Genomic DNA, 18,705 nt, shown 5'->3' on the forward strand with positions numbered 1-18,705 from the left:
AGCTTAGGTTTGGCAATGGGGTAGTGTGATACCAGACTCTGACTGTTCTCAATTGATATGCAAAAGTACTGAGCAGCAGAATCCTCCCTGCTCCATCTCGAAGCCTCCCACCTCCGCCCACGTGTTTATTTTCCCAGGAGACCAAGAGATGCTGCTAACATAAACGGCTGGGGTTGGTTTCTACCCATGTGTAAACCTTTTCACTTCTCTTCCCTACCTTTTCCCATTTAAGAGGTGAATATAACTTTGCCTGTGTATGGTACTGCTCTTCTGATTTAGTCCACCATTTGCCAAACAGGCCTTCCTGGGCCAGGCTGCTCCTGACAGGCCTGGACAGCCCTGAGTTTGCAATAACCTCTTTAGAGGCTGCTTAAGCCAATGTATACAATTCAAAGCTGATTTATATGAACAGCATCTTCCTTTGGCTCCTCTGCCCTGTTTCCTGCAAGTGAGAGAAAACAATCTGATTCACTAAGACAAAATTGTTGAGCCAAATATCTATTTTGAATGGGTTTTCACTGGAGTTGAAAACATTCCCATTTAAAAACATAGAAGTCATTTGGTTTCTCCGAGTCAAGAGCAGCAAATTGCTTGAACTGTGCAGCTTCCGGCATGGGGTTGCTACCTGGATCCAAAGCTCCCAGGGCAGACACTGTGAGGCAAAAAGAACCGTAGGTTCATGAAAGGGTTGGGATGTGACTTCATGGCCAGCACCTTTCCCTCTGGCTCAGTGGGTCTGCTTATGACAGTGAGTGTGTCTCAGATCACTCCTCTCCCTGCTGGATGTCTTCCTAGTCTCACAGAACGAGCCATTCTGGTATCTGCTGGCCCTTCACAAGAGATATTTCTTCTCATTTACTTTACCTCATCAGCTGGATCTTTTCCTTTCCCCAAATACTCAAGGTACCAATTTACCTTCCACTTTCTGGGATCATGCTGATGCATCTATTTAGCCAAGTGCATTCTTTGTTTTGTCAGAACGTCCATGCCAAGCAGGAAAACGTTATTAACAGGTAGTCCCATAACTCTTAAACTGTATCCCACACCCGCATCTGGGTGTGGTGTGAACTCACGCAAGCATGCTGACGCTAAATTACATAGGACTTGGAATCTTGACCTCAATTTTTCTTTGCTTTCACTCCTCACCATCTTTTCTACCTGTCTTCAGATAAATCTGACTTTGTCATCAACTCTGCCAGATGGTGGAGACTAGAAATAAAATGTGAATCTATCAAATGCATTGCTATTGCTGCAGCTCTGGTAAAAGGTTCAAGCAGAAGATCAAATGATTAAAACAAAGCAGAGATTTTAATTATTGCCCTTTTCCATATTCAGGGCCCCATGTTTTCATGAAGAATGGCACAGCATATTTTATTTCATTCTGTCTTACTCCCAATATTGAGCTTTCAGAAATGTGGTTTATTTATGTCACTTCAGTCTTAGAAAATGTTACATTGAAAAGGGCAGAGCTGGTTATTAAACAAGGCCGAAAGAGGTAATCTTCATCTCAGGCTTGCCTGAATCTGCTGTCTCCATATGAGTGCAAGCTTCCTAGGATAGCAGGCCCCCAATGGTTTCCTACAGAGACTTCCCTAAATCATTGTTGAGAATCACCTGAGGTCCCAAGAAAAAGCAGAAGGCAAGCATGCACAAAGAGTTGAAAATAAGGAGTTGTTTCTTTTTTCCAAACTGTCACCTAACATCTGAACAGACCTAGCAAAGGAGCTGCACTCTGTGTCTGAGTCCGCTCACTGTCAGCAAACATAAGCCTCTACTGTGAGGTGGCGGAGCTCCTCCATTTAAGAGTGAGGTGAGGGGGTCAGTGGGCAGGGACACAACTCTGCTTCAAGATTTCCTGGCCAAGCTAGACAACTAGAAAAAAAATACTTCTGCTTGAAATTTAGATATGTATGATGTCTATATGTTAATATTTAATAAATAGTCCACAGGCTAGAGAGATGGCTCAGCAGTTAAGAGCACTGGCTGCTTTTGCAGAAGACCTAGGTTTGATTCCCAGCACCCACATGGCAGCTAACAATGGATCCTAACTCTAATTCCAGGGGATTTGACATGCTCTTCTGACTCCCATGGGCGTTGTATGACAAGAGTACACTCATACACATGCAGGCAATACACTTATACACATAAAAATAAGAAATAAAATATTTAAAAAAGAAATAGTTCACAAATGATTTATAGACTGAAATAAAGAAGGCAAAATGATCCAGGAAAATACACATCTATTGATCCTGTATTTTCATGTATTATGTAGATTAAAAGTAAAGTATTTGAAACAAGATTCATGATTGAATGATATTGAGGTATTAGATATTGAAAATGAAATGATTTATTGAACTATTTTCAACTTGTTATTGTCCTAGATACCAGGAAATCTATTCCACAAAGATTCTAGGAGCTCAGCTTTTAGCAAAACGTCTTGTCTATGTCCTGTCTCCATGTAGACTTTTTACTGATGGAGAAGCAATTGCCCATTGGTGCAATTGTACTTGTCAGCACAAGAAACAACTCTCACTTCAAAGGGAGTAAGGAAGGGTTTGTTGTGGAGCCAAATACGAGTGGCCTTGTAGATCAGACACTTTTTTTAACTTTTAGAAAAACTTTATTGAGAATTTCATACATGCATATAAGGTGTTTTGATCAAATCCACGCCCACTCCCTCCCTTCCAACACCTCCCAAATCTCATCACTTTTTTCTGAAAACTTCATTTTCTTTTTCTTTCTTTCTTTCTTTCTTTCTTTTTTTCTTTCCCTCTCTCTCTCTTTTTTTCTTTTTTAGAATGGGGCTTTTTGCTACTCTAACATTCCCCCCTCTAAAGAGGTAACCCTAAAATCTTTTAGAGATTAGATAAGAGCTCTCAAATACTTTTAACATTTTTGGCCTTTGGAACATAGTACATTGCTAAGAGGCCCAAGGACATTTTGACTTATAGCCAAGAAACTAGTTACTATTCTTTGGGGTCTTTTTACCCTAACTGCCTTGCCAATTCTTACCTCCTATTCTTATCACACCATATTCTGAAGGGGTTACCCAAATTACTGATAGGGAATAGGGATACAGACCACTCTGGCTTCTTCCATGCTGAACAGGGATACAGGGTGAGGCAACTGGGGTATCCCTTCAGTGGGTCTATCTAAAAGATTCCCAAACTGTATAACTCTTATCTGTAGGGAGAAAAGAAAGCCCTTGACTGGTGAAAAGGGGATGTGAAAGAGAAGTAAAGGCAAGAGTAGTCAGCATTACAAGTTCTAGATGAAGAACCAGAAAAAAAGTCAGAACAGGGCAAATTTCAAATGTCCAATGAGAGTCCATTGGGATTTCTTGATGAGAGTTTCCAAAAGCATCCCTCTCTTGGGTTCTTCCTCGTTTTTTTCTTTGTCTGCCAAGGCTCAACTCGAGAGTGACAGACTCAGGATTTGTTTTTAGGCACTTTGATATTTGTTGGAGTAGCTAAAATCAGTGTTGGTTCCCTCTCAAAGGCTTCTAGATAGGCGGAGAAAACAAATTTAGCCATCATTTTAGAACAATAGTGGGTTATCTCCCTTAGCTATAAATGGGCACTACAATATTGCAGGCCAAGATTTGAAGTCTTACATCTGATCAGCTCTTTCTGCTTAGAAATAAAATTAATGAGAAATAATTGTCTAAATAACATTTTATATGGACTAAAGCCTAGTATCTGGGATGTATAATCCCTTGAACTCTTAAAGAAATATACTGGTCGCTTAAATCTTTGGTTATACTTTCCTTTTGGGTGTTTAAGACCGCACAGTTGGCCCAAATAAACTAATTTATTTTTACTCTTAAGATCGTTTGAGGATCTGTTCCTCAGGGGTCACATGGGCTTGGGAGGAGCCCCTGGCTCCTTTCTTTTACCAGTTCCATCTATGTGAAGATAAGTCAAAGGTTCTGCTCAACCATGGCTGGCTTCACTTGGAAGCATCTGGGGAAGGCTAGGAAAAGAAGGCTTGATCCATACAGAGTAAAGGCTTTCCAGTGTGCATACCCCCAGGTCACTCATACACCCCAGCAATCCCTCAGTCACCTCTGTAAAATCAGTAAATTCATTGGTTCCCTAGGAAAACTTTAATCAAACATTGGTTTGACACTAGAAGCTTAAAAGGGGATAAGCATTGTTTAGTATCCCTAGGAAAAGAATTCTCACAACAGATGGAAAATTTACTTAATATTATTATGTCTCATAATTGTTAAAAAAGAAAATGAGAGGCTGGGTATGGTGGCACACGCCTTTAATCCCAGCACTTGGGAGGCAGAGAAAATGAGACTGAGGCCAGCCTGATCTACATAGCAAGTTCCAGGCCAACTGGGGCTACAGGGAGACCCTGTCTCAAAAAAAAGAAAAGAAAAGAAAAGAAAAAAAAAAGAAAAAGAAAATGAGACTGTAAAATATCTTAAAAGGATATGGGAATGGAGATAGAAAAAAATGAGAAAGCCTAAGCAAGAGGTGAAGGCCTCTATAGGTTTGCTATGATTTATAAAGGATGAGACAAAAATAATATATACATAACCTTAAAATTTCTAAGGTCATAGTTTAGTCAACTAGTTTAAGGAACAAAATATATTTCTAAAGTTTATCTGAGAGTGTTTGGTTTAAGCCCAAGCTTTATCTACATAGCACATGGTATTTAAAAATACCAAACTGGTGGAACTAACCTTTTTGGATGTTTAACAGCCATAATTTGAGGCCTATACTAATCTGGTCAGAGGGACTTAAAGGACAGTTTTTGCTCACTGCCCTCCAAGGTTGGCTAAGTTCCGCAGGACTATGGAGCATCTCTCAAAGCTGTGACTGTGGTGAATCACCTGTCCTCCTGTTCAGGGAGGCCATGGAGACCCCACCCGATGGACTTGAACCAGTGTCCAGTCTACAAAGAGGAGGGTCAACTCAGAGGAAACATTTCCTTAAGACACTTTTCAAGTACATGTGGGAACATCAGGCAGTTGGGTTACAGAAAAGCTGCAAACTCTCAGCTACAGGCCTCGAATGCTGTTAATGGCATTCTTAGCCTTTTGGTTTGTGGAAACTAGGGATCTGTTTGTATCTTCCAAAGGATTTGCCTAATAGTAACAATAATGTTACATTACTTACAGAGGTGGATAATAAATGACCATTAAGGGGGCTAAAGAAGGCTAAAGAAATAGACTCTGAGATTTGCAGCAGCACAACCTCTCCACATCACTGGAGTTCTAATCAGTCACCCAGCCTTTGTAGTCACAGCATCTTTCCAGGAAATCTGTTCATATAGTTTTTAAAAAGTCAGCAAAGATTATTATAGCCTTGCAGCCCTCCCAAACCTCCTTATATTGTGCAGTTCTCTTGCTCAGAAGTAATCATGCTCTATAAATCTGTATTAGGTCCCTAGCAATAATAACATCTCTCTAGATCTGCATTAGGTTCTATTTTATATGGAATAATGGTAGAGTTTGTATCAGAAAAAAAATGTCTTAACAGTAGCCTCTCATGACCATACTAACCTACAGCAATTGTGTCAGCATGCAGAAGACCCATGAAAACTCAAGTATACAAAAACCCAACATAGAACTTTGGAAATAGGCAACAGAACCCAATCGTAACTGAAGACTATTGAGGGTTGATTACTGCTGGGTGAGGAAGAGCTGATCTTCTTAAAGGGAGGGACTCTAGATAGGCTGACTAGACCTCAGTGGATGAACTTACACTGAGGGATGTCTGGGGACAGTAACTTGACTTGATAGGCCTTAACACAAATGACAGAATGCATGAAATTCAGTGGGGGGGGGATGTTTATGGGAGTATGCCGATGGGGAAGGGGGTATAAAGATGATTAAGATGTTCTGTATGAAATACTAAAAAATTCAATAAAAATTTACAAGGAAAAAAAGCAATGAGCACAAAATACTTTTTGTTATTATTGATAGATTTCAACTCATAGATTCATCCTGTAATGGAGGGTCTGAGTCTCTTCTTCTTTTTCCTTAGTTCTTCCTCCTCTTAAGTACTGTGTTCTAAGTTCTCTTGCTCCCACTTCTTCGGCCAGAGAGAAAGAAAACACTCCCTTCTGTGTTACAGTTGATAGAAAACAGTTCAGCACCTACAGATCAAAAATATCCAATACTGACCACGTTTTTGTGCTTTGCTGCTATCAGGTCCTTACTGGGGACAAGAATAGAAAACAAGAGCTAAAGCTCCCAAGATCAGGCATGGACACGCCTTTAAATCCATAAATCAACAAAACAAATTTTTAAAAATCTTTCACAAATCTGCTTCCTCAGTTACTTTAAGTACTTTTAAACTCTTCATAAATATGCTGCCCAAATTTATACTTCAAATTAAAAATTTAAATATGGGCATATGTTTTAAAACTTCACACATCTCGTTGGTTTTCTCTGAATGATATCTGGGTTGAGTGCAAAAGATTTTCTTGTTCTCTTCTTAAGTGAGGCTTTAGGCTCAGGAACCACAGCCATTGCTCAGAGCCATAGGCTTCCTTCTTGATGTAGAAACTCCCTGTGTGGAGGCAGTCTTCACCCTCTTGTCCTGAAATAGCCTGGCATTTCAGTTATATAAACAATGATGAGTGAAATTTTCACTAAGGTATAGAGAGTGGTTACTGGTTACTGAGTAAAGATTCCCAAGGTATAGACTAACAAATTCATGAAAAAGAGAAAACCCACACAGTTTTCTGGAAAACACGAAAGAAGGTTATGGCCATTTATATATTCTTTTTCATATATAGTGTTAAGATACATAGAGGAAATAAAAAGCATTGAGCAAACACATTGGAATTTAGGATCTAGGACCCTAGACATTTATTTTAGGACCTTGAACTGAAACAGTGCCAACTTTGATTCCTAGTTTCTTTGGGACTGTGAATAAAGAAATAAGGTCAAACTAATGTCTTTTTAAATATTCTAATTTATCATAGCAGTGTCGCAATTGAGAAACCCCCAAGTCTTCATCAATTGGATACCAGATATAAAAACCATTTCAGTTTAACAAGTAGAAGACATGGGAAGTGACTTCAGACTACATTCCATTACAGTTGTTCATACACTTTAGGAAGGATTTGAGACTAGATAGTCCTTACAGAGTTTTCCTAACTTAACACCCTTTGCCTTTTCCTCTTTAAGGGAGATTTTAGTTGATGGTATAACAAATTCCGCCATTTTTCTTCACTTTTTTTTCAAGCAGTGTCCAGGTCTAGTTGTTGCTTGGTACATAGTAGGGACTCAAAGACGAATAATTGGAAAGAGATTTCAGATAGACAGAAGACAGTTGGCTGAAGACTTCATGAAAAGTGCCCAGTAAACCAGATAAACAGAATACAATGAAATTCTCAGTAAGAAAACAAAATGCAAGAAAATAAAAGCTATTTTAACATACCACAATGCTTTGCAGGGAACAGCTCTTTCATTGCTATAATAAGTATTGAATTTTAATTTAACCACAATTATGATTAAAAATAAGAGATATCGTTAGCTAAACTTTCCACAGATACTGAAACTTCTTCCACATCAGCAAGTGGTATAATAAACGTATTGATATGAAGGTAAGCAGGGAGGTTAGTACTTAGACTCAGGTGAAGTTGTTGACTCTGGGAGAATAAGATGGGCAAGATTTTTGACAGAGGTGACCATTTTTTTAATTTTGTTTCAAATTAAAATCCCTGTGGAAATTTTGCTCTTGAAATGCACACTTTGATAAAAATAAAAAAGTTGAAAGAATTTGAAAAAATATGGAGAACCCAAAAGTAAACAAAATTCTAGCATATCATAATATAACAAAACAGATTTCAGGGCAACTAACCTATTAAAGAGCTGTTTCACAGGACCTTCCCCCTTCAGGGAGTGGAGAGCGATTACTAACAGACTTCTCAGACACATGAGATGCTAAGCCTTAAAGGTACAGTAATTGGGGCTGATTTACACTTACGTTCTTGTTTTATCAGGAACAGGAATCATTCCAATAGGAGAGTCTATATTTACCCCAACTAGAATGTCTTTGTCTGTTGGCTCTCAACCCTTCCCCTACCCCATCAAGTAAGAGCACATTGGAGGCAAGCAAAGAAACATGGTCTGTGAACTTGACCTTGACTGTGAATATACTCCAGCATGATAAGCAGGGAGACTATCCACTTGCCAAGATTAGGATTTTTTCCTCCACTCTATTTACAGAGTCATGAGCCATGTGAATCAAAATGTCCAAGACGCTGTCAAGTATAGAAGTCCTTGTTTTGTATAATTTATCTGAAAAAAAATAATTAGCAGTCTGAATCTTATATAGGGATAATTCTAGTCCTGTGAGCATTTTAGCTACAGAGGTGAGAGGTAGGATGATCAACATGTACCACTTCAGGATGACTTTGATAATATACTGATCCAGGAAAAAAGCAAATGTGTCCCGACCCTAAGTAGGCTAGGCGCTTCAGTGAATGGGAAAACATATATGCGCCATTTATTCTAAATATTCTGCTTAAACTCCAGTTGCTCAGATCTATATGCTCAGGATGCTTTTGAGGGTTTGAAGAATGTATATATGGGAAAAGTGTTCTCTGATAGAACAGAGATTAAGAGTTTAAAGAATTTAGGAACTTAAATTCTTTCAATAGTTGTGAATTGGGCTGGAGAGAGGGCTCAGGGGCTAAGAGCACTGGCTGCTCTTGCAGCGGTTCAAGGTTCTGTTCCTAGAACTCACATGGCATCTAACAACCACCTGTAACTCCACTTTTTCTGACCCCGTGGGCATTGCACAACATAGGTGTACACACATATATGCAGGCAATACACTCATACACATAAAATAAAAATAAATAAAGTATTTTAAAAATTGTGAATTGTGATACAATCAAGTCAAAACCAGTTATTCTAATGCTGGTTAAAATTGTTGAATGGTGACATATTTTATTTATAGGATAAAGTAGTTGTGAGTTGGGATTTGAAAGTAATTTTGAAAGAGAGCAAAGAGGAATGTAATTTTATTAATTTTAATAGTCCTACAGTATCTTATTCTAAGTATTGCTAATCCTCTTTAAATTATGAATAATTATATGGGTAGACGTTAGTTCAGGAATCAGATCAGTATCTTTTGGAGGAAAAACTTTCCTTCTGTAATGCCAAGTTTTGATTTTTCAATCCTATATAACTTTAATCAATAGCTTAGGATAGACCATTACTTTCCAACTTCACATACTGTGGCATTGTATAGGAGTTTTTTTCCTAGCTGCTAGTCCTTACAATAGAAATACTTTCCTAAAATTACAGATCAAAAATAATTACAGCTTGATCCTAGTTCTGTTCCTGTACCATGATGCTAGTCCACTGACAAAACATGAGATAAAGCAAGGAGAAAATTTTTTTATTTTTTATTTTTTTATTTTTGTTTTTTGGTCTTATTTGAAACAGTGTCTCACAGTAGCCCCAGCTGGCCTGGAACTCAGTATGTAGACCAGGCTGGCCTTGAACTCACAGAGATCCGCCTGCCCCTGACTCCCAAGTGCTGGGATTAAAGGTGTGTGCCCCTAATTTTTATTTTTATTATTAGGGGCAACAGTTCTTCTGAGAAGGGACAGGGAAGGCAAGAGTATAGTCTGAGACTTCTTTTGCCAAGAACATACATCCTAGCACCTGACTGACATGATATAAAGATACAGATTTTCTTTCAGGAAATCTAGGTAAATAAAATATTCAAAATACTCTGACAGGGGTAGCCTTTCCATATCAGCTCCTTGTAGGCTACCATGAATTATATAAACTGTCCCAACCATACAAATTCCTGAAATCACAAGGTCAAGTCCATCAACAGAAGCCAGAACTAGATCAACAGGAAAGTGAATTCATGAGAGGATTATAGTGTAAGATTGGTAGTTCTATATTTCAGCTGTTTCTAAGAACTAATTATTCAGTTATAAGAGAATTATTTGACTATAGGCTCTCAGAATTGCAAGGCAGTGTGGAGCCATTCAGTTCCCTTCTCCTTCTCCCTTTCCATACTTTATGCACATCCTCTTTCACATCTTAGCAGATCAGGGCTTGGCATATTTGACCTTATGCCCTTTTGCTCACTCCTTACTCACTTGGCTCAGAATTGTTCAGAACTGAACAGAAGAAACTCTTATTGTGCTCTCTTCATAGCTAGAAAACTTGGAACCAGCAAATGAATGTCCCCTCCATATAGCATTTTCGTATTACGAGATATAACAGAAAGAGAACCAACGTCTCAATCAGTTTGAAGAAAAGCATGTTTAAAAAATAAGAGGCATTTGTAAGAAACAGTAGATCTTAGTATTTTCTTTCAAACTCTATAAAATTTAAAACTTGGTTTATTACAAAGAATTCTAATCTTTTAACCACACCACACCATGTAAGACTTTTGTTTAAGGAAAAGCCCTGATGCATTCCTGAGCCTAATGACTTGGATGGAGTAGGAGCTCTTCTCCCTTCCAGCAGATTCTTTAAACTAGCCAATCAGGGAAGACTGTGAGGTTGGACCTCAACCAATGAGGAAGGACACATTTCTCTTGTATAAGGAATAAAAGTCCCCCATGCTGCTGGGCCCTGTGTGTACCTGCTGGATCTGACTGATCACGCAAGTCACCCTTTGCAAAAGTAAAATCTGCCTTGCTGAATTTAAAAAAAAGAAAGAAAAGAAAGGAGGAAGGAAGGAAAGAAACACAAAAAAACAAACGAACAAACAAAGAAAATCTGGAACCACCTCACAGTTTTAACTTTAGAGGAAATAAGGTGAAAGAAAATGTAATTAACAAACAAAAAGATAAGAAAAATTCTGCAAATATGGTCTTTTTTGAGACGTTGTCTCCCTGTAGCCTCAGCTGGCTTGGAGCTCATTATGTAGACCAGACTGGCCTGGAACTCACAGAGATCCACCTGCCTCTGCCTTACAAGTGCTGGGGTTAAAGGTGCGCCACCATGCCCAGTTAACACCTATATATTTGTTTTACATGCCCCCTACATCCATTCCTGATGCAAGATAATTCTGTTATTATTCCTACATTGATCAAAGGGCCTTACCCTACCATAATGCTGGTCATTTGACCTATGCTAGCCAGTCAGAATGTCCCATAAAAGATGGGACAGAATGTTTCAGGGATGAGTATTAATCCAGAAACAGCCAGCATTCTTTAAAAAAAAAAAATTTATGTGGACCATGTGTATGCAGTGCCCACAGAGGCCACTCTGTGTCAGATCCCTAGAACTGGAGTTACAGGTAGCAGTGAGCCACCCAGTGTGGCTTCTGGATTCTCTGCAAAAACAGCAAGGCCCCTTAACCACTGAGCCATCTCTCCAATCTCCAACATCTTTTTGGAGTAGATATAGGCACTGGGCACCAGTGGGTTTCTTGTTGAAGCCTGAAGTGGTCAAGGTACACCTTTACCACAACTCAGCAACAGACTATCAGAGGAGAAAACTAATCGGAGAAGGAATGATCCAAAAGAAGAAACAGAATCCCGTGTGTACAATTATATCTAGTTGTGCTTTCATTTAAATATGCCAGCAAGTTTCCTTATTAATTTACTGTATATTTATTCTCTGGGGAATGCACTGTAGTGTAGATTTCCCTATAAGTCCCCAAATGAAACACCTAAAAAGAATGTCTGAAAAGAATGACAAGAGGCCATACCACTGAAGACGATATTATGTGAAAATATCTAGTGAAACCTATTATACTTCCAAGTAGGGTTTCAAAGAAAAAAACCAGACAAACTAATTCTTACAAGTCTTCAAAACAAGATCAGACAGATCACTAAAAAGCAAAACTACAGGGAGCCCTCACCAGCAGGGAGAAGAGCGGATAAGTGAACAAATCTCTTCAATCTCTGCTTCCAATAATTCCATAATAATTGTCTGAAGCTGTTCTTAATTAGACTCAATTATGGGATTAGTTTGAATTATATTATGAAGCACTGATTTACAGAACATAACCACTGAAGGCCTAGGTGCTAAACGTAGTAAATGGTCTACAGTCCTGGGTAACGAGATTGCAGCAGGGAGGAATATTGATCTATTTATAATGAATTTATGTCCAAATTACTTTTTATTTCCAGTTAATAAGTGTAATACAGGTAGAGCAGAATTTATTTGGGAGTGGTGATCTATTAGACTAGGAGAATCAGAGACATGCAGTTGGTCCTAGGAGACAGAGATTTGTGTTTCATTTGTCTTCAGAGGAAATCAGTTTAGGAGCCTCTGGACTTGGAGGTTTCTGTAAAGTCAAACAGAACAAAGGGAGGATGGCTGGAGATGATACATTTTCCATTTCCTCCACTAATTTAGTATAAAAATTCATATAATCTTGCTTTGAGAAGCTTCTCAAACTGACATATGTGATGATGTACCAGGAGGCATAATAAATACAGCATAATTGGGGAAGCTAATCTGATTCATTTCAAAGCCATGGTTAATTCCTAGGGTACATGTTAGTAACAGTCTAAGTCTAAAAAGCTGTGGGACATGCCATAAGGCTTGTACTTTAACCTTAACCTGGAAGAAATAAAATTGATAATAGTTAACATTTGTCATGTGGTTGCTATGTGCCAGGCTCTGAGATAAGTAATTTATAGCTCTCATAAAATGATTATTAATCATATTTTGTAGATGAAAAGACTGATAAATGTGGCCCATTGCAGTATCCATCTTGCATTTATTTTTTTATATAGGAAAATGTGCATCCATTTGTCTTTTCACTTAAAACATTTTTACATTTGAGGAGAACTGCATTAATGGGTCTGATGTCTTTATCTTTCTAACTATGCTCTTTGACAGTAATTCTGTAATGACCACCACTATAAATATACAGTATTTGTGCTGTTTTTGCTTGCTCTTGAGTTTGGATTTGGACTTGTGGCTTATTGTAGCTGATGAAGTGTTAGTGGGTAGAACATAAGCAAGGCTTAAAAACCAGTCCCATGCTAGGGCTCACTCATCCCATTTGCTGTAAAGTTTTTTTCAGTTGTCTCTAGGAGGAGCATAAGGAATATGTGGATTCCATATGAGCCTCTCCATTCCGGTGCAGATCATACTGGCCAATTCCTAGTTGCTTTGGATGTGTGAGGGAGCTCAGCTACACCAGCAGAACCATATATTTGAGCCCAGTTGATCCACAGATGAATGAGCCAATTTATTTATTCTTTCATAGTATGACATTATTTTTGTGTTTGTCATATAGCACTAACCAACTGAAATATTTTGTGTGTGTTCATGTGTGTGCATGTGCCTGGAGCTTGCCAAGTAAGATAGGCTGGCTCATGGATGAACCAAAAAAAATTCCGATTCCTCCTCCATAGGGTTGGGATTACATGACCAGCCCTTTTCACATGAATTCTGGCATTTGCACTTAGGTCATTACTGATTGTGCTAGCTCCTCAGCCCCTAGTCAAACAATATTTAAACACAGACATTGTTTGAATTAATTGCAGGTTTTGCTTGACTTTCAAAGGCAAGTCATGGGAAGTCAAGGGATTTTTGTGCTTTTGATGAGTAATTGCCATCACACAGGAAGAATTATGTTTTAACATGCTATTTAGGGTTGTTTGGCAGAAAAACACGAGGAATATTATGTTGTGCAGAAATTTCCTCTAAGATCTAACCTTCTTGGAGGGAAGCTTGGTAAACAACAGGATGCTCTAAAGGAAGGAAAACAAAAGGATGCCTAAAGGGTGGTAAACATAATGAAAGGGAAATAAACAACAGGATGTCTTGTAGAGGTGAAACATTCCATCCTGCAGGGAAGCCCTTAAGCTCTGGGAGTTAAAACATAATAGCTTCAGGAAGTCCCTGAAATTAATTGGGTTCACTAGGCTCCTCATTCCCTAAGCACATGTAAGCCCTAAGGACTGTGGAGAGACACTCTCAGATGAAATGAGCTGTCTGGAAGATGTTCAGACCAGCTGTGCCACATGGAAGAGGCAGAGACCAGCCAAGGTGCCTGGAAGAGGCTCAGTCCAGCTGAGCTGCCTGGAAAAGACACTCTCCAACCTGTTTGTGGGAATGATTTTTATTAATGGCCATAATCTAGACTAATGACTTGTAATTAGCCCCAGAAAAACCATGTGTTCTGTGTCTTGTGGCCTTGGCACCTGATCTAATTTCCTCAGCAACCTCAATTTGATACTGCACCCCAAAAGATAATGAATGAATGAATGAACGAACGAATGAATGAATGAATGAATGAATGTGGGTATACTTGAGAATCAATGTATCAAAGTGCTGAAAGGCAGTGCCCCATCTCTATTGAACATAGTCGAGTTGAGAAAGATGATTATCCTTGGATGAATGAGATACTCAAGAGCTAAGGATGAAAATGCCAGATGTTCAGATTAGGGTGGAGCCAAGCTTCTACTTCCCCAGTTGAAGCTGGAGAAACCATTTTGAATAAAATTGTGTGTGGGGCCAGACATGGGACACAGTTCCAGGGACAGAGCTCCATCAGCACAGTTACAGGAAATAGACAGTTCCAAGAGATCTCTAGGGGAATGAATGAGTGTCCTCCAAGTTCAGGTCTACTCTTAAAATCTAAATCTAATTCTTAACCTAAGTTAAGAATTAGGCTATTATTTGTTCAGGTAATCATAATATTGGTGTAGTAATGTCATACCTGTTGAGCTGTCTGCAAGATGTGCACTGAGCTCCAGGTTTCCTGCTCTCATGAGCTGTCACCCATGCTGGGGTGAGCTTAGGTGACACAGTTGTCTTTGTATCATTTCTGTGCTTGTAAGTAATCCCAATAAAACTCATTGACTCACAAAGTTGGGTTTTATGGTATCCTTACTTTGGTCTGTAGTTGGTTCCCTGTCAGAGGTGAGTAGACATTTGTTCATGTTTCCCTAGGAATAGTGTCAACAGATTGAAGCTGAGTTCAAGTGAAGGAGGCAATCATGGATAACTTGAAGGTTTCTAGTTTGAGTGAGCAGGTAGACAGTAATGTTTTAATAGAGATAAAGAATATGTTAGAGATTAATTTGCGGTGTCTGTTGAATACCTAAGCAGTGTTATCTACCAGGTACCTGGACATATATTACTATATTTTTGTTTTGTTTTGTTTTGTTATGTTTTGTTTTATTGTTTTGTTTTTGAGACAAGGTCTCACACTGTAACCTTGGCTGGCCTGGTACATATAGTATAGCCTGAACATAGTTCAAGCTGGGCTTGAACCTGTAGCAATTCTCCTGAATGATAGGGATTACAGATGTGAGCCATTATGTCTGGTTGGCTGAAAATATTTTAGATCTAAATTGTAAGGGATCTGGGTAAGGATATAACTGAAGGTTATGATGAGTGTAGAGTATTCATAAATGATAAAATCCAAACCAGAAAGTCATAGTTGTGTCCTATAGAGATGTGCCCTATGTTTAAAATCTATGCATTATGAGCTATGACTCAACATACAGCACCTCACAGGGCCTCATCTCTGTCTTCTCTTAATTGGACTTTGTATACTCTATACTTTGTATTGATTTGGCTGCTCAACATTTTTATGTTGAGTGAATAAATAAATGAATGGAAAGTGGTCAGCATAGTGTCATAGGATTCAAATTCAGGTAACTGAACTTGTTAAAATACATAAGGTCACACCAGATGACTTGCATTAAAAGAGACATAAAAACAACACTTAAAGGGAGAGTAAAAAAGAGGAGCAATAAAGGCAGCTGAGAGGGGGAAGGAGAATATGATCAGAGTCAGCTTGATTCTGAGAGAGCAGGCATGCAAGGCAGGGGCTAGGGAGCAGTCAAGATGAAAACCTCCAATGATTAAGTGTTTATAGCCACTGAGGAGAGAACGTTCCATAACTTGGTGGAGTTTGAAAGCAAAAATAAAGTGGATTGAGGAAAGAAATATAGATGTGGAGAAGTACAGAATGATTTTGAAAATTTTAATGGAAAAGATAAAAAGGATAACAGTAAGTAAAGAAAGGAAGATCAAAGAGTTAGGAAAGACTGAACCAAGAATTTCTAGTGTTCAGTCTACAGACTTTTCATGAATTTTTTAACTTACCATTCTAATATAAGGAGTGATAGGTAAAGTAGGCCATGGATGAATCCGGTTGATCAGAAGAAAGCACCAGGACACAGATAAAACTCCATCGGAATAGAATTTATTAGCAAAGGAACACATGGGACAGATTCCCTTCTGGGCAGGGAAAATATCTGCCCTGTGTCATGAGCTGGGGTCTTTTAAAGGGGAAGGCTTCTGGGAGGATGCAAAAGGTGGGAATATATATATTTTTTTAAAGTTGGGGGGGCATAAGCGGGAGGGTGGGACTGTTAAAATCTGCCCTCTTTAGAGATGAAAGGGGAAGCCTGCTGTGTTGGCCAAACAGTGGAGAAAAGTCTGCTTCTCTTGACTTCAAAGACCAGGGTGCTTATCAGCTCAGTTCCCTTTTCTTAGGGGCTTGTGAGGTCCTCCATGAGGCCCTGTTGGTGAGGGGACAGGGCTGTCTGAACCTTAACAAGGAGGAGAAACACAGACACAAACAATGCCAAGGTATGAAACGAGATTGTTACCTCTGGCAGAAGAATAAAAATAGATGTGTTGGGCATTGATAAATGCCAGCCTTGGAGACAGCATTTTAGGCTGCATGGGGGAGGCAAAACTGAGAACAGTTTAGAGTATAAAGTTCAATGTTCAATATATTTGGATTCAACTCTTGGTTCTAGTGCTTTCAAACTGTTAGGTCTTTCAAAGTTACTTGACTCACTAAGTTCTCTCAACTTCAAAAGGTGGAGCTAGTCTTATTTCATGATGGAGCTGATGGTTGTAAATGAGTTTACATAAATGAATGGCATAGCCTGAAACTGACAGATAAGAAATGGTTTAATGAATGTTATCTTTCATCACTATCCATGGTCTCCAACAAGCAGAAATCCATACCCATGTGAGCCCATTACTATGAGTTCACCTCTGCTGATCTGTGTAACAGAAACCTAAGAGTTGGCTATAGCTTTGGCTACGATAGGGACAAAATAGACTTTCATGTCTTTTCTCTCCGAAGTTTGGTATATGTTTGACATGATCATTCTTCAGAAGTGTGTCCATGGGAAGAGAGAAGTTAGAGGAGCACTTTGTCAAGGCTACTATTTTTCCAGCAAAGAGGCCAGGAAGGAGCGACTGCCTCCACTCTTCAAACCTGTGTCTCCTTTAGACAGTTTCTCCAAGAAATCAACTAAAGCCCTTTATCTCACTTTTGTCATACCTCTTAACTAAAGTTTAGAAAATAACTTTCCAAATGCCCTTGGAAAATAAGATCTTCCTTCTTATATGGGAAACCCATCTGTTTAATACAAAGAAATATGATTCCCTTCCCAAAGTTGACTCAGCAAAGGCATTCAGAACTCAGTAAAGGCTCAAGAAAACATGTGTTAGCAGTGATTGAGTTCCCTTAGGAAGAAAGCTCCCCTGGGAAATGGTATTTCCTGACTGGAAAAGGAATGCTGCTGACTCCAGGGGCTTATCTTCCACTCTCCCAAGAACAGAAGTTGGAATGGGATCCTCACAAGTTGCACCAATAACAGCTGCTAATTACTGGAAGAGAAATTGACATTTGAATAATTGCTGTGGCAGCCACTGCCTATTCCTGAAATCATGTTTGTGCAGGGCAGATGCTGAGTAGAGCAGCAAAGGCACTTGTACAACTCAGCAGAAATGAGTTATTCTTGACAAAGGAGAGAGAACAGATCTTAGAAAAGTAGCACCAGTGACATGGTGACAACTTTCCTTTCCTTTGCTCTGTTACTCACATTTGTACACTGCCAGTCTTTATAATAATTTACAAAACAGTGCAGGCAATTTGCTTTCTGAAAATTTGGATGTCATATGTCATGACTAACATCCATCAGAGATCGTTTAAATTGGACAATTGGGCCAGTGGTGGCACATCTGTTCTCAGCCTAATGATTTGTTTATTTAACTATTCTTGTTAGAAACAGCACATCATAAAGGGGATGTTGGTTTTAAAAATTGATCTTGAGAAAGAAAGAGTAAATACAAACAGTGTTTCTTGGTCAACTCAATTCAGTCAATCAATGCTGTGTTGCAGCACTAACCATAATCAAGACAATGGCCCCTGATTAAATCAGCATGATGCACACTCATAAAAAGGCTAGCTTAATAGACTCAATCTATTAATTTTCTGATGGTTAGACTTCAAAGCAATAAAATTCGTTTTCTTCTCTTCCACTAGACATCTTTCCATTATGCCATGCTAGACTTATAAAATACACAGGAAAGTGGTCAATACTCGATAATTATACTTCTTGAACATTAACTGTCTTGTAGACATGCCAAGCCACCCCAAATATATTCATAGGATGATTAACTATGAATCGTTATAAGGCCTCCAGAAATTAACCATCCTTTTTGATTTCCTGTAACATATTTAAAATGGTCTTACTCAGTGATGGGTAATACTTGTTGATTCTCCAGATCTAAAGGGGTCAGTCCCAATGCCAATCTCATCACCCCTTGTTCTGCTTTCTTCTTCCATATGACCATGCATGTGGCCATGCATTGGCATGCAATCTTACTTTAATCTTTGTCCTTCTTCAGTGCCTGTGCATGGGTTAGAAGGTGCCCTGCCATGCTCCACAGCAGCCTGGTCCCTTAGTTAGAAGACTGCAGAGGAAAGAGTGGAAATGACCATTGTCATTTTATGGACCTAGGGCACAGTAGACATT

Source organism: Nannospalax galili, unplaced genomic scaffold (genome assembly GCF_000622305.1).
Source record: "Nannospalax galili isolate Female #2095 unplaced genomic scaffold, S.galili_v1.0 scaffold335, whole genome shotgun sequence".
NCBI classification, from domain to species: Eukaryota; Metazoa; Chordata; class Mammalia; order Rodentia; family Spalacidae; genus Nannospalax; species Nannospalax galili.